The sequence below is a fragment of the Perca flavescens genome, chromosome 24, assembly GCF_004354835.1.
Source record: "Perca flavescens isolate YP-PL-M2 chromosome 24, PFLA_1.0, whole genome shotgun sequence".
NCBI lineage: Eukaryota > Metazoa > Chordata > Actinopteri > Perciformes > Percidae > Perca > Perca flavescens.
The window spans coordinates 5,002,626-5,015,527 of record NC_041354.1 but is presented as its reverse complement, the minus strand read 5'-3'; the positions used below and the strand labels follow the sequence as shown (position 1 = coordinate 5,015,527).

At 42.3% G+C, this 12,902-nt stretch overlaps 1 protein-coding gene across 1 annotated transcript in view; it reads left to right on the top strand.

The window, feature by feature from the left end:
• Positions 1-3,688: 3,688 nt before the first annotated feature.
• Positions 3,689-12,902, top strand: part of LOC114550663 (beta-1,3-galactosyltransferase 1) — a 91,268-nt gene continuing 82,054 nt past the window's right edge. The window contains exon 1 of the mRNA XM_028571423.1: positions 3,689-3,808. The gene's annotated coding sequence lies outside the window, so the exon portion shown is untranslated. The remainder of the gene's footprint in view (positions 3,809-12,902) is intronic.

Below are 12,902 nucleotides of genomic sequence, written 5' to 3'. Positions count from 1 at the left end.
AATTCAGCAGAAAACACAAAAGTCAAATCGCCGTCCCCCGAGAAGAAAGTCATGGATTCCAGATCTTCCACCGCTCAGAGCACACTGGTTATTAAGGATGATGGCGTAAGAAAATCAGAGGAGGAAAGCAAAAAGCTCACAACCAAGATGTCGGTAGTGTGGCCTCCTCAATCTGAATCTCCAAAGAAACCCTTCAACATAGAGGAGGAGTTGAAATTGGTTAAGCCATCATGGCCCCCCAGGGAGGGCTCAGCTCAGGAAAATGAACCACTCAATCAGCCGATGAGTCCTTCATCAAAGGAGACCAACATCCCCGCAGCTAAAGTACAACATGGACCCCAGGAAAACGACAAGGTGCAACAGAGTGCCTGTTCAACAGAGAATGTTAAAACGCCTGAAGAGACTCCAGCACAGTCAGAGGCTTCGGCCTCCCCTCTAGCAGTCGCTGAGGAACCAACAATTGTCACTCGCACTCGAGAAACCAAAGAGTCAAACAGTGGCTGCGGGGCTGTGGCACCACTGGGTTCTCAAATGGACTCTGAAGTGCACCCTGGAGTGGAAGAGAAGGAAGAAAGCGCAGGGAATGGTGGCGGAGCTGTGGAGAGCACAAACGTGCTGCAGGAGAATGGAGAGAAAAGCGCAGAAAGGGTGGAGCAAGTGAATGTAAATGGACATGATGGGCAGATAGAAAGTGCAGCGGGCGAGAAGGAAAGCCAGGAGGAGATAGATAAAGAAAAGAATGATGGTACGGACAATGGGGAGGCAGTAAAGGTCACTTTAATAGATGAGCAGGCCACTGCAGGACAGGCACTTAATGCAAACTCCAACAATAACAATAATTATGGCCAGACCCTGCTGGAGCATGACCTCCTGTTTCAAGGGCTTGGCGAGGATGAGGAGAAGAAAAAACAGTCACTTTTTTTGACAGATACAACGACAACAACCGATTTCTTCCAAGCCGATCACTGTGAAGAATCAAAATGGATGCCAAGCGACGTGCTGCAATTGGCACAGAGGGATGATGGTTTTGTGCCAGCGGGTGCCAAATGTACTGAAGCCACAGACACAAATTTCTTCACAGACACAGCCGAGGGAATGTTCACTTTCAAAAACGAGGCCACCGAGCCAAAGATTAGCACATCAAGCTTCCTCGAGGACATTTTCGCCGGCCTAAGCACCAGCAGCTCCGGCTTGCTGTCTGATTTCAGATCCGACATCTTCAGTCAATCTGCCGGGGAGACGCCTCCGGTGTCAACGCTGGATGACCTTTTTGATTTTGGGATGGCGGCGAGAGAAAGCGCAGATAAAGTGGGAGATGTGAGGGGAAGGAATGAGAGCAGTGACAGCTTTGCCACAAACTACAGAGCAGGCAGCGGTGGCACTTCTCTGTGGGCAGACGACGACGACGATGCCCTGACAGTGGAGGAGCAGATCAAGAGGAACAGATACTACGACGACGATGACAGCGACAACTCTTGAACCCCTTCGGCCCATTCAGCTAATAATCAGGCAGCGTTGTAATTTCACATTTATGTCCATGGAGAGATGAACTGCTTTGATTTCAATCAAGTGTTTTTGTACTGGGTTTTAAAATTGATCTTCTGCTCTTTTATTCAATATTTAGCTTTGTTTGATTGAATGCACCTGGTGTGCAGAGAAATGGTTAAGTGCTTATTTTTTCTTGTATTTTACTTAGTATCCATATCTATGTTTTTTGCTGACTGATCGAAACAGGGCTATATTTTAAACTTTTTAATATGTGCATTAATTACAAACTGTTTTTCTTTGAATGAATGGCTGCCAGCTTTCTTTTGTGTCTGAACAAAGAGGTTTTTCCCATTTTCTATTATGTCTTTATGGTTGAAATAAAGCTTCATGAACTCGACAATATATGACTTTTTAATTAGTAGGTGCACAGACACGCGGGAGCAGTATTGGTACTTAGCTGTGTCCCCTTTGTGTGGCTGGCTAGTTTGATATATGGCCTAGCTAGATAACCCAGTTCAGCTGAGATCTCTTTGGCGAATGGCGTATTGATTTTCACTGAGAGCAGGCCTGATGTAGGAGTTACAGATTTTTCCATTAGGTGGCTTTTGTCAGATTTTGTTCTCCTTCTCAGTTACAGTTTGAACACTATGGGTAATTGGCTGCAACGAGAATATACTGCAATGTTAATTAAACCAGCAAAAAAATTACTTTAGTGTCAGAAAAGTGATGGCTTTACAATTTCACTGTGGGTCGTCATGCTACATTGTGCTGACAGCTCCTTTAAGTTGGGGAAGCACTGTTGTTGATTCAATAATTCAGCATCCTCTCCTGAAATGCGGTTTGGCATCTTTTTAATTGGGCTATTTTCCCCCTGTAGTGTTTTATTGACAATCCAAAGTAGATGCAGTTTTGTATGTTTTTATTCGTTTTATCCTTCTGCCAAATAATTACAAACCCAAACAACTGCCCATTCAATCAGAAAGAAGAGGCAACAATAATAAAACTGCGCAGTGTACAGCTGTTGAAGATACCCAAGATGGTATTCAATTTTGAAATGGAAATGCAGATTTACCCATAAGCCAAACAGGGTAATCTGCAGCCCAGCCTGATAGATCACCAAAGCCTAAAGGGCAGGTTCACATGTTTCCAGGTCTCTCTTCTAACTGTGACCACATCCCCATGTGCACATTAAGACACAGGCATGCTGCATAAAATCAATCCCTCCTCAACTGTGATAAACATTTCACAACCAACGTGTGTTTTTTAAATGTTTTTAGTTGTATTTCTATAGTAATTCCTTTGCAGAGTCCCTCAAAGTTTCATCATACAGTTCTCTGTTCTCTGGGATGGTTAGGTCTGATAAATCCAAGGCATGGTGTGAAGTTATTTCTTATAATTCAGCTCAAAAAGCATTTTGGGAAGGTTTGATGCCATATTTTACCATGGTATTTTGTAGCTTATCCCACATGAACAGCAATGGTCCTGGGTTGAATGTGACCAGGGACCTTTGTTACATTTCCTGTCAACTCTCTAATAAAAACATTGTTTGGGGAAAACACAGTAGCCGCTTGATTGGTCCAACTCAGCCATGCTGAATATATCTTTTCATTGCAAGTCTGGAGAGGAGTGATTCAGGTCAGCAAATTATGCTTATTTTATTTTAGTATTAAGGATCAACAATTATGAACAATGCCACTCACAAAAGCCCACAGAGTGAAGTCAGAGTGATTTATTTGCTACAACGCCCACATAGATTTAGTTTACTGGTAAAAAGAAAAAAAGAAGAAAAACACCAGCAAAAAGTGAGAAAAACTAAACTGAAATGATAACTCGATAAGTCGATTGCTAGCGATCAACTACTCAATATATCATCTATGTCCGTATGGATGTCCGTAACAGAACCAGTCAATCATTTAACTCTCCTGAAACCTCTCCTACAGTTAAAGCGGGACGTGGTTTTTTTTTATTTATTTTTTTTGCCCAGACGCGATGCCATCAGATCACCTGAGCACGACGAGCGCCCGCTCCGCTGCTTGAAAGCAAATCTCCCGTTAAACAAAGCGGCATCATGCTCCTCGCTCCCGGCCGGGGCCGATTGGCTGCAATTCCTCCCCAAAAGGCGGCCGCTGATTGGACGGCGGCGCCTGCTCTCCTCCGCCGGCTGCAGCCCCCCCCTCCACTCCAGAAGGAGCGTGCCGCGCTGCGCGAGACGCCGAGCAGAGCAGAGCAGAGCAGAGGAGGAGGAATCCGCGCGGTGTGGAGTGGACGCTGCTCGGCTACTAGGACGAGTTGTATCGACGGGACACGGAGGACAACACAGGTGGGTGTGCAGAAATGCTGAAAAAAATGCTGCGTTTCTTCGTTGCACGCTTTCTAGGCACTAATTGCTCGCTCCAGAGAGGCGCTCTCTCCCGCCGCCGGACGGATGCTGCTTTTGGAACTGAAATTGAGTTAAAGGCACGCTAAGTCCATCATGTGCCGTTTTGTTTACGGATGCGCTATTTGACCTTTTGCTGTGGCAGTTAATGCGTCCTCCCCATGTGGCGGAGAAGGCTGTTTTGAAAAAGATAATAAATATTCTACTGAAACGGTAAACGGTGGCATTTTAAACTTGCTTTCGAGGGTTTACTTGAACACGTTTCAGTTCGTCTTTTCGGATGCAATTACTGTACAGCGACTAGGTAGCGTTGTTTGGAGCTGCTACCTATTGTGTCAGGTTAAAATGCTCATGTCTGATATCGTTCATAGGCTTTATTTCGTCTTTTCCAGTGCATGTCAGTATTTAATTTTAAAGTTGGATCGATTGTGTCTGATTTATTTGCATTGTGTGTGTGTGTGTGTGTGTGTGTGTGTGTGTGTGTGTGTGAGAGAGAGAGAGAGAGAGAGAGAGAGAGAGAGAGAGAGAGAGAGAGAGAGAATAAGCGAGCAAGGCAGAGACAGCATAGCCTACATCCAGATAAGTAGATAAGAGCATTGTGCATTTCATAATGCTGTGCACTTTATAGCCTAATGTCAAGTCCAGTGATTTATCTGGCTGCTAATCCACGTCACTTAACATGAACTAGTAAAATCCATCAGCCTTCTGTTTCATTGCATAAAGGGATGAGTGTCACCATGCTGTGCTTTATCACTGTCAGATACTGCTGCTGTATTTTCATTGTGTGAAAGGGTCAGGAGAAATGGAAAGCGTGGGATATAACCCTCTGTGGCGAAGTTGCTCATTGGGATTTTACCTTGTGGTCGAGGGGTCATATAACAACAATTCACGGCCAGTGTCTTTGCTCGCTGTGAAGAGTACGCCTAAGTCTCTGGAAATCCATTTCTAGAGAGTTATTTTGACAGTTGCTTTGAAACATGAATGCCACAGATCTCAAACGCATCTCCCTCCTACAGGACTGATTGTCTTGTTGGGAATTACACTGTTCCTTGAAGTGGTTACATCAATACTTCTTCACGTTGTTTCTTGCCATGGAGTATAATACCAGAGAAGCAAGCCCATCTCTTTTGTGAGCACTGTGGATTTCAACCTTACACCGCCGCCTGGGTCGTTAATACCGTCAGCCCTGCCAAATTCTCTCATTTAAGCCTGTGTGCTGGCGCATGACCAGATACTGATATTGTGGCGGGGGGAAAAAATGTTCAATTTAATAAAAATAAATGTCCCACAGTCCTCCATTCATCACCTACGACATGGAATACAGTGGTTTAATCTCAATTAGGCAATGACATCAAAATGGGTACTTGACACACGGATGGTTGCAGATGACAGTGATGAACACGAGTGTGGAGGTCTAGTTTGGTGCACTGAGCGTGATAGAACTGATTCTGTGTTTCCAAAAAAGCTGTTAATTAATCTCAGCTTGCTTGACTTCATCTTACAATTTCCATTTTTCTCTTTGGCACACTGGGACTGCTTCGGTTTGATAAAGCCCAATCTTGATATAAATCATTGTCTGTCACTAAAGCTCCTACAAATGTTCAAAATTTGGAAAGCTATTTCCAGAATTGAGGTTTAGATCCCTGCTGATCAGTTCCTCATCATACTGTACCACTGCTGTTGATGATTGTGTGTTAATAGGAGCCCCTCAGAACTTCCTCCTTATGAGGCTGTAGGTCCCAAAAAATCAATGGTTTTAACCCTTTTTCTTTTATTATTTTAAAAGAAGAAAAAAGCAGTCACAGTACATCACTATTAAACATTTCTGAGCCCTTTCACTGCCCTTCCATTTATAAATAGGCGGTTTATGTAGGCCTATGCTGTGTTGGGAACTACATCTTATTGACATCCTGTGAGTGGAAGCAAGCCCCTGGGCATGAATGTAACCGGCTGCTTTCAACTCATTTAACCCCTGTGTGTGGGGCTTTATATGTGAAGGCATCCTGCCTGTCAGAGTCAGTGGGCCAATGTGACACACAATTGATCTTTTGAAATGTTAAATGTTAGTTCCACACTAAATAACTGGATGCTATTCTCACTTGTAGTGCCAAATAGGAAAGGGAATAGGACAATATGTTTGGGGCTAAAATGAATCTGGAAGAAGCCCTTGGGCAACACCAGATTCCCCCTAGGTACATCATATTTTGTCCTGGAAGTGATTGGAGTTTGATTTTATGCTGCAACAAGGCTCACCCAGATGAGATAAACCGTATGTGACCGTGATGAATGACATTTGTAAAGAGCCCAATAGAGAAGTGTATTACAAACCAGCTTATTAACTTGTTCACAATTTCAATGCACTTATGCTTTTGCCGCTGCTTTTTCTTGTCAATGCACTTTTTAAAGGGAAAATCTGTCAGTTTGTGGGTTGCCGTTTGTCACGGCGTGCAGTGTCATTTTGGTGCCCTCGGGGAACATATGCTGTTTTGTCAGAGTCTCCCTTGGAAAATGCTGCTTTAGTATATGTTAAATTTAGCTGTTTTTCCGCCGTCACTGCCATTGGTTTAATTTTGTGTTTGGCAAACCTGCTCTGCCATTCCTCATCAGGATTTGGTGTCAGTCACTCAGTGTTTTTGCATCAAATTTCAAGCGTCGTACAGGGAGAAATCCATCATAAAAGAGATACCAATTTCTCTGCTGAGTATGGGGCATGGCCGCAATCACACGTACCGGTAAATGATTGTGGACTAGTTGGCAAGCATATCTCATATAGCCATTTGACCACCTGAGATTGACATCATCAGGTTTAGACCCATTCTGCAGGAAATATAAATCAGGGAAAGTAAAGAAAATGACTTCCTCTTTGCACTGAGCATAATCAGGATGATGACTGTCAAATATCCAAGGCTGAATTTTCCTTTTAATACACACAGCTGGACAATACTCCAATACTCAGTGCTAATGTTGGGTTTTTCCAGTACATTGCTTCCCTGTTTGCAACCAGGTGGCTGCTTAACTGACAGAATGACAGTAACAAAATGCTAAATATACATAGTGGGAAATGTGAGCCAAACATTTATCCAATATGTAACGCAAAGCATTTAAGGCAGACTTCCACACACGGCACATGGTCAACGTGTGGTGGATTTTTTGGTTCATTATTAACATCCCTAGTTTCTTTATTTATATGCTGCTTCAGCTGGGGCATGTTCAATCTCAAAACAGCGTGCAGCGTTTTGCTACGGTTTCCAGGTTGAACGACATGTTTCCTAAGAACGATGAAAAACGGTGTGCAACAAGCTACCGTATTTTCCGGACTATAAGTCGCACTTTTTTTCCTACTTTGGCTGGTCCTGCGACTTATAGTCAGGTGCGACTTATATATCAAAATATATATAATTTAACATGTTTTTACATGTTTTACACATTACCGTCTACAGCCGCGAGAGGGCGCTCTAGGCTTGTGACAACTAGAACGCTCCTCCTAAAGACAACTGAGAAAGAAAAGAGATAACAAACTGCAGGTAGTAAAATATGCAGCCGAAAACGGTAATCGAGCAGCAGAAAGAGAGTTTGAAATGAGGGAGAAACTTATGAGGGAGACTGGAGAAAAGGTGACTCTTACTGCAATGAAGAAAACAAAGAAAGCTAATTGGCTAATCGCGGGCTGAAAGCGAGACGGCCAGAGCTGGAGGAACGAGTCGGGAGGGGCTCGTTCACATTGCAGCTACGTCTCCACGCCTTTTAATCCATCCATGCTCCACGCCCTGGTAGTTAGTTGTTCTGGGTGCTATTGTATAGTTCAATAACTGTTAATGTGTTACGTTAACATACCGGACACCTACCGTATTCAGCGTATTGTTCTGTGTGCTATTGTGTAGTTGAATAACTCTTGTATTTATATTCTAAATAAATGCGACTTATAGTCCGGTGCGACTTATATATATTTTTTTCCTCTTCATGACGCACTTTTTGACTGATGCGACTTATATTCCAGAGCGACTTATAGTCCGAAAAATACGGTATGAGGTATGTTTTCTCTCGTTTGGTGGGTGTGTCAGAGATGTTAGCCAATCAGCAGCGATGTGTATGTAGGAAGTGCGATTGCGCACACAGCTGAGTGTTCAACGCAACCCCGTTTCAGTTTAAAACAACGCTTTGCTTTTGTTTTGTCGGGGCTGAACGTGCTCCCGGTGTCTGTATTCAGACAAAGATTGTTTGTGAGTGAAAAGATGCATCGCTCTTTACCACCACTGTACGGCCGCCAGTGCACTGCATGTGTTTGTAATTCAACAGCAGGGACCTACTGAGTGGAGACGCTTCTATAGAAACATGATCTAAGTGATCACCTGCAGTTTTGATTCATATCGTATCAACTAGGGGTGTGAATCTTCACTGGTCTTAGGATTCGATTACGATTATCCTGTCTTCGATTTGATCTCAAGATGCGTCGCCTCCTCAATATTATTAGCTAAACATGCTTTTCATCGACAATTCAAGCAGTCCGACATATGTGAACTCCCCTTGTTATTGTATCTGCTCTTAAAAAAAAGACTTTCTGAATGTAGCAGAAGCAGCTGAGCACAGCAGACAACAAGACAAAAGCAGCGACCCGAAAATCAACAAGTAACATCAGTAGGCAATAATCGATTACGGTCCGTTGATGCAGAATCGTCTAGGTCCGCATTGCGATGCATCGAGGCAATGATTAATTTCAACACCCCAACACTTCAATGAAATGAACGTCCTAGTTCTGAATCAGGAGCTTCAGTGTTTGGAGGAGGTAGCTGGTGAACATTTAATAAATCTGGGATTAGTTGCTCGTCCTGTCAGTCTAACGTAAATGTTACCTTAAGCAGCTTAAGTGCAGAGCTGTTAACAGGAGCATTAGGGGTCATCAGTCGGATAGCAAAACATTGTCAGACAACGACTTACCAAGTAAATACATTATGCTATCTGAGAAACTAAATAACTTTGTGTTATGCTTGGTACAATCATATCTTGTATATCAGATCTATAATAGGCCAGAAGTACTGGCCTGTATTTTGATCTACAGAAGATAATTGCAAACGCAATGTTGGTCAGGAAAAATCTGATATTTTTTTGCAATTTGCTCAAAGAAATTATTGATAATGTATTAATTTTCTGCACACTGTGAGCTTCTCACTGAGCAGTAAGATCCTTTTTAATTTTTCTCCTCCTCCTTGAACATCTCTCCAGAGGGTGCTGGAACTGTCGACCTCTTCCAGAGGCAGGGCAAACGAAAAGACCATTTCCCCTCAGGGGGATCAGTAAAGTATCGCATTATTGTTATTCACTTGGCCTTCTTTCTGAATAATGAATGACTAAATAGTTCAATTTAATCGCACATGGGAAAGCAAACCAATGAAGGAGAGCCTGTTTTCATGCAGAATTAATGGTTTCTATGTAACAACTCGTAATTTACAATGCATTAGACTTTATGACTGCCTGGCTACACTGCAAGTACTGATAGGAGGAGGCTGTAACTTGCAAAGCTGTCATCTTTTATAAGGTCTTGAGTTTTGTGCCGCTGTGGCTGTAGAATTTCCCTCTGATTTTTCTTTCTAGCGTTTCGCTAGTTTCACATTGGTGTGCTCCGACCTATGCTGTTCCTCCACACTGGCTCCCTCTCTTTCAGCCCTGCTCTGCTCGCTCGGTCTCTGTGGAGAAGGCTTTGGAGAGCTGCACAGAGAGCTGTGTGTTTCATCTGTTGAGCTGCGCGAGTTGTGATCATGTCTGTAACTGCCATCCAAAGTTTATTGGATCATTTGATAATCTTGTTGGCCGGAGCTTAGCCACGCATGTCTCCAGTTCTGCATATGACTGTGGGCACAGATGATGGATTGATATCCAACAACACCATACTGTGATCATACCAATTTTTGCCAAGCAGGCCTTTCAACAACACGGCACAAAACAATACATATTGTGGCTGAACGGTTTGGGGAAAAAAATCTAATTGCAATTTCTCTGCCAGATATTGCGATTACAATTTGATACGTGATTCTTTTGTGTAGCTAAAGTTCAATATTCACTGTGTAACAGATAAAACATGTCATGGAGCATTATAACATGAGATCCCATCAAAACTGCTCTATATTCATAAGCAAGGATGATAACCTGGAAATCATTTGCCAGCAATGTTTTTATTTTAATAAGCATGGAACATTGAACAGTCAAACACAGAACATGTATCACCAAAGTTAAAGTTATAGTAATACAAAAACCATTCCATTGAAAAATATCAGTACTTTCCTGTAAACTGAAATTTCAGATATGCCTCCGTTCAACAGCAGCATCTACATATTGCACCCTCTACAATCACGTTAAATAAAGTTATATAAAATAAATGGAAAGTCCACTGTAAACAATCTGTTATATGTAACGTTATTCCAGCATTCATCTTATGAAAAAAAAACATTAATATAATAATAAAAATAGGAATAACAAATGTTGAACCAAATGTTACACCAAACATTCGATTAATTGCAGTGTCACGATTAGCTAATCCCATTCTTTCAAATTTGGATTTGAAAACGATTCATCTTTCAGCCCTACTGTTTCTATCTGGCTATAGTTCCTGAATTTGACACAGAAACATGGCTCCCACAGCAAGGAGAAACAAAATAACGTGTTGTCACCCATTTTACTGTTTTTGTTTACAGAAATGACAAATGATAAGGAGTAATACTCTGTCATTAACCAAAATGTTAAGCTGGCAAACATCTTCTCCTTTTTAAATTTTTTTTTTTTATACTAAAGACAAAAAAAACATTTCAGGTTGATGAAGTGTGTAACTTCCTGCTGCAGCCGGGCCTGATAAAACAGCCAGCTGATTACACTGTTCGATAATGCTGAGATTGTTGGGGGAGTCTTGGTTAAGTGCTGAATCGCATTTTATTCTCTCTGTGCACAGCTCTTAGGGTCATGGCGGTTTATTTTTATGACCGTAGTTAGGGCTGCACAATATATAGTTTTTTTTAATCGTCATCGTGATATCTACTGCCGCAATAAACGCATTGCGAAAGGCACATATCGCAAAAGACACTCAGTTGAGTTAGTTGAAAGATATCAGTAGAAAACTGCACTATAAAATGTAAGTTTCATTCCTTTTTTTTAGTGGTGCCTTTTTATATTTAATTCAATGTTCAATTTGTTTAATAAAAGGGCATCATTTCCAAATGTTGGAAATGATTACCTTTCAATTGTTTGAAATTCAACAAGCATTTGTTGTATTTTTTTTTTTTTTTTTTTTTTTTTAGCAGAACACCGTAAACCGCAGAACTGAGTACAAATTAATATCTGTTTATTTATTGTGAGTAATATCGTTATTGCGATATTCAACAACGTTATTGCATATTGCATACTTTCCTCACATCTTTCAGCCCTAATTGTAGTTGTATCACATTGCCGGTCAGAGGGAGGGAAAGCAGGGCTGTGCTAGCTTCATGCCCCCCCCTCCTCCCTCCCTCCTGCATCCTGTTATCTCATACCCTACCAGCTGCAGTTGCATGTTGGCTGCCGTTGCCTTCCCATTTCCACACGCGAGGCTCTGCTGCAAAGCCGGCTGATCCCACTCCGCCATCACACTTGGCATGGGATGAGTGCAGAGTGGAGTCTCCTAGCCCTGTTTTATTTTGATTGGGTTCCGATGACGGGACTTTGCCGGTTTGCCAAGCTGGCTGCTACGACTATTGATGTCTCCCAGTCCCACCCCCCCCTCTCCCTCGGTCAAGTAGATTATTGGATTTTCATTGGAGTGGTCAAATAGTGGGGGATATAAGGGTGAGGACCATATCAGCCATCTCCCTGTGTAACTCTACAGGCTGTTTTGCGTCCGAGAGCACTGCTTTTATAATACTAGGAAGCCTTGTTTGTGATGGGGCACGCTTACACCTTATCTCTGCTACCGCGTGGATACCTTGTCGCTCTAATTTTGAGGCTGTGAATTGAAAGTTTATGTTGAGAATATTTGGAGACCCATATGAAGCACATTCAGAACCATCCGTTTTTAAAATTCATGCTCCAATAAGAAGGCTATTTTTCCTCAAAAAAGCCTTTTGGAAGACATGTTGGAATGTAGCATTGTGCTTCCACTGTGCCTTTCCCTTTTGAAGGCAGATGCTAGTGTCTAAGAAAAAAAGCATCATCCTTTTTTTTTGTCTGATCCTCCCGCCCCCTCCTCCTCACTCTTATCCATTTTTGGGACAGCCAACATTGTTCCATACTGATATAGCAGCAGGGTGCCTGCAGAATGGGATGAGGAGTCAAAGTCATGTTGTTTTAAAGTTCTTCAGCTAAATTAAATAAATACAGAGAGTGCAACCTGCCCCTCATTCACCATGGAGGAGGACATTTACTTTCATTTCCGAGGCTGTATGTCAAAACATTTCCTACTGCTTTCGGTGTAATTCAGTAGGTGATATTGACATCCGGCTGCATCTATGCATAGTTGATTTCAATAAAGCATCTGCTCTCACATTCCTCAGTGGACCTATAGAGTTTGCAGAATTATGTGTGCACACCATACGGAACATCATTAATCTTAGACAAACTAGATGCAGCACCAATTATTTACATATGTTTGATACACTTATCATCCTACGAGGCCTGTATGTAAATATGACATTTGCCTCTCAAAGTTCTCTCTACCAAAATTGATTTTGAAGATAGGCAGATTTAATGTGGAGCAATCTTATCCCCATCTTATCCCAGTTGGTCTTGTTAACTGTCTCCGCTCTCGGCCGTAAGACGAAAAATATATTTCACGCAAGACTGACAGACCCAGATAATAGACTTTCGGAGCTGACCTTCCAAACCAAACAGATGGTTGCCGTCAAAGAGTTGAGGGGTTGATCCTGATCTCCTTGGCCTCCGCTCTTGTTGGTGACATGAAGCTGCAGGTTACTGTATGCACACATTGGGCTGGGACGTTGAGTAACATAGGTGCTTTTATCCCGCTCGACGCTGTAGCGCTTGATTTCACAAGTTTGTATTTGATTTAGATTTGAACATT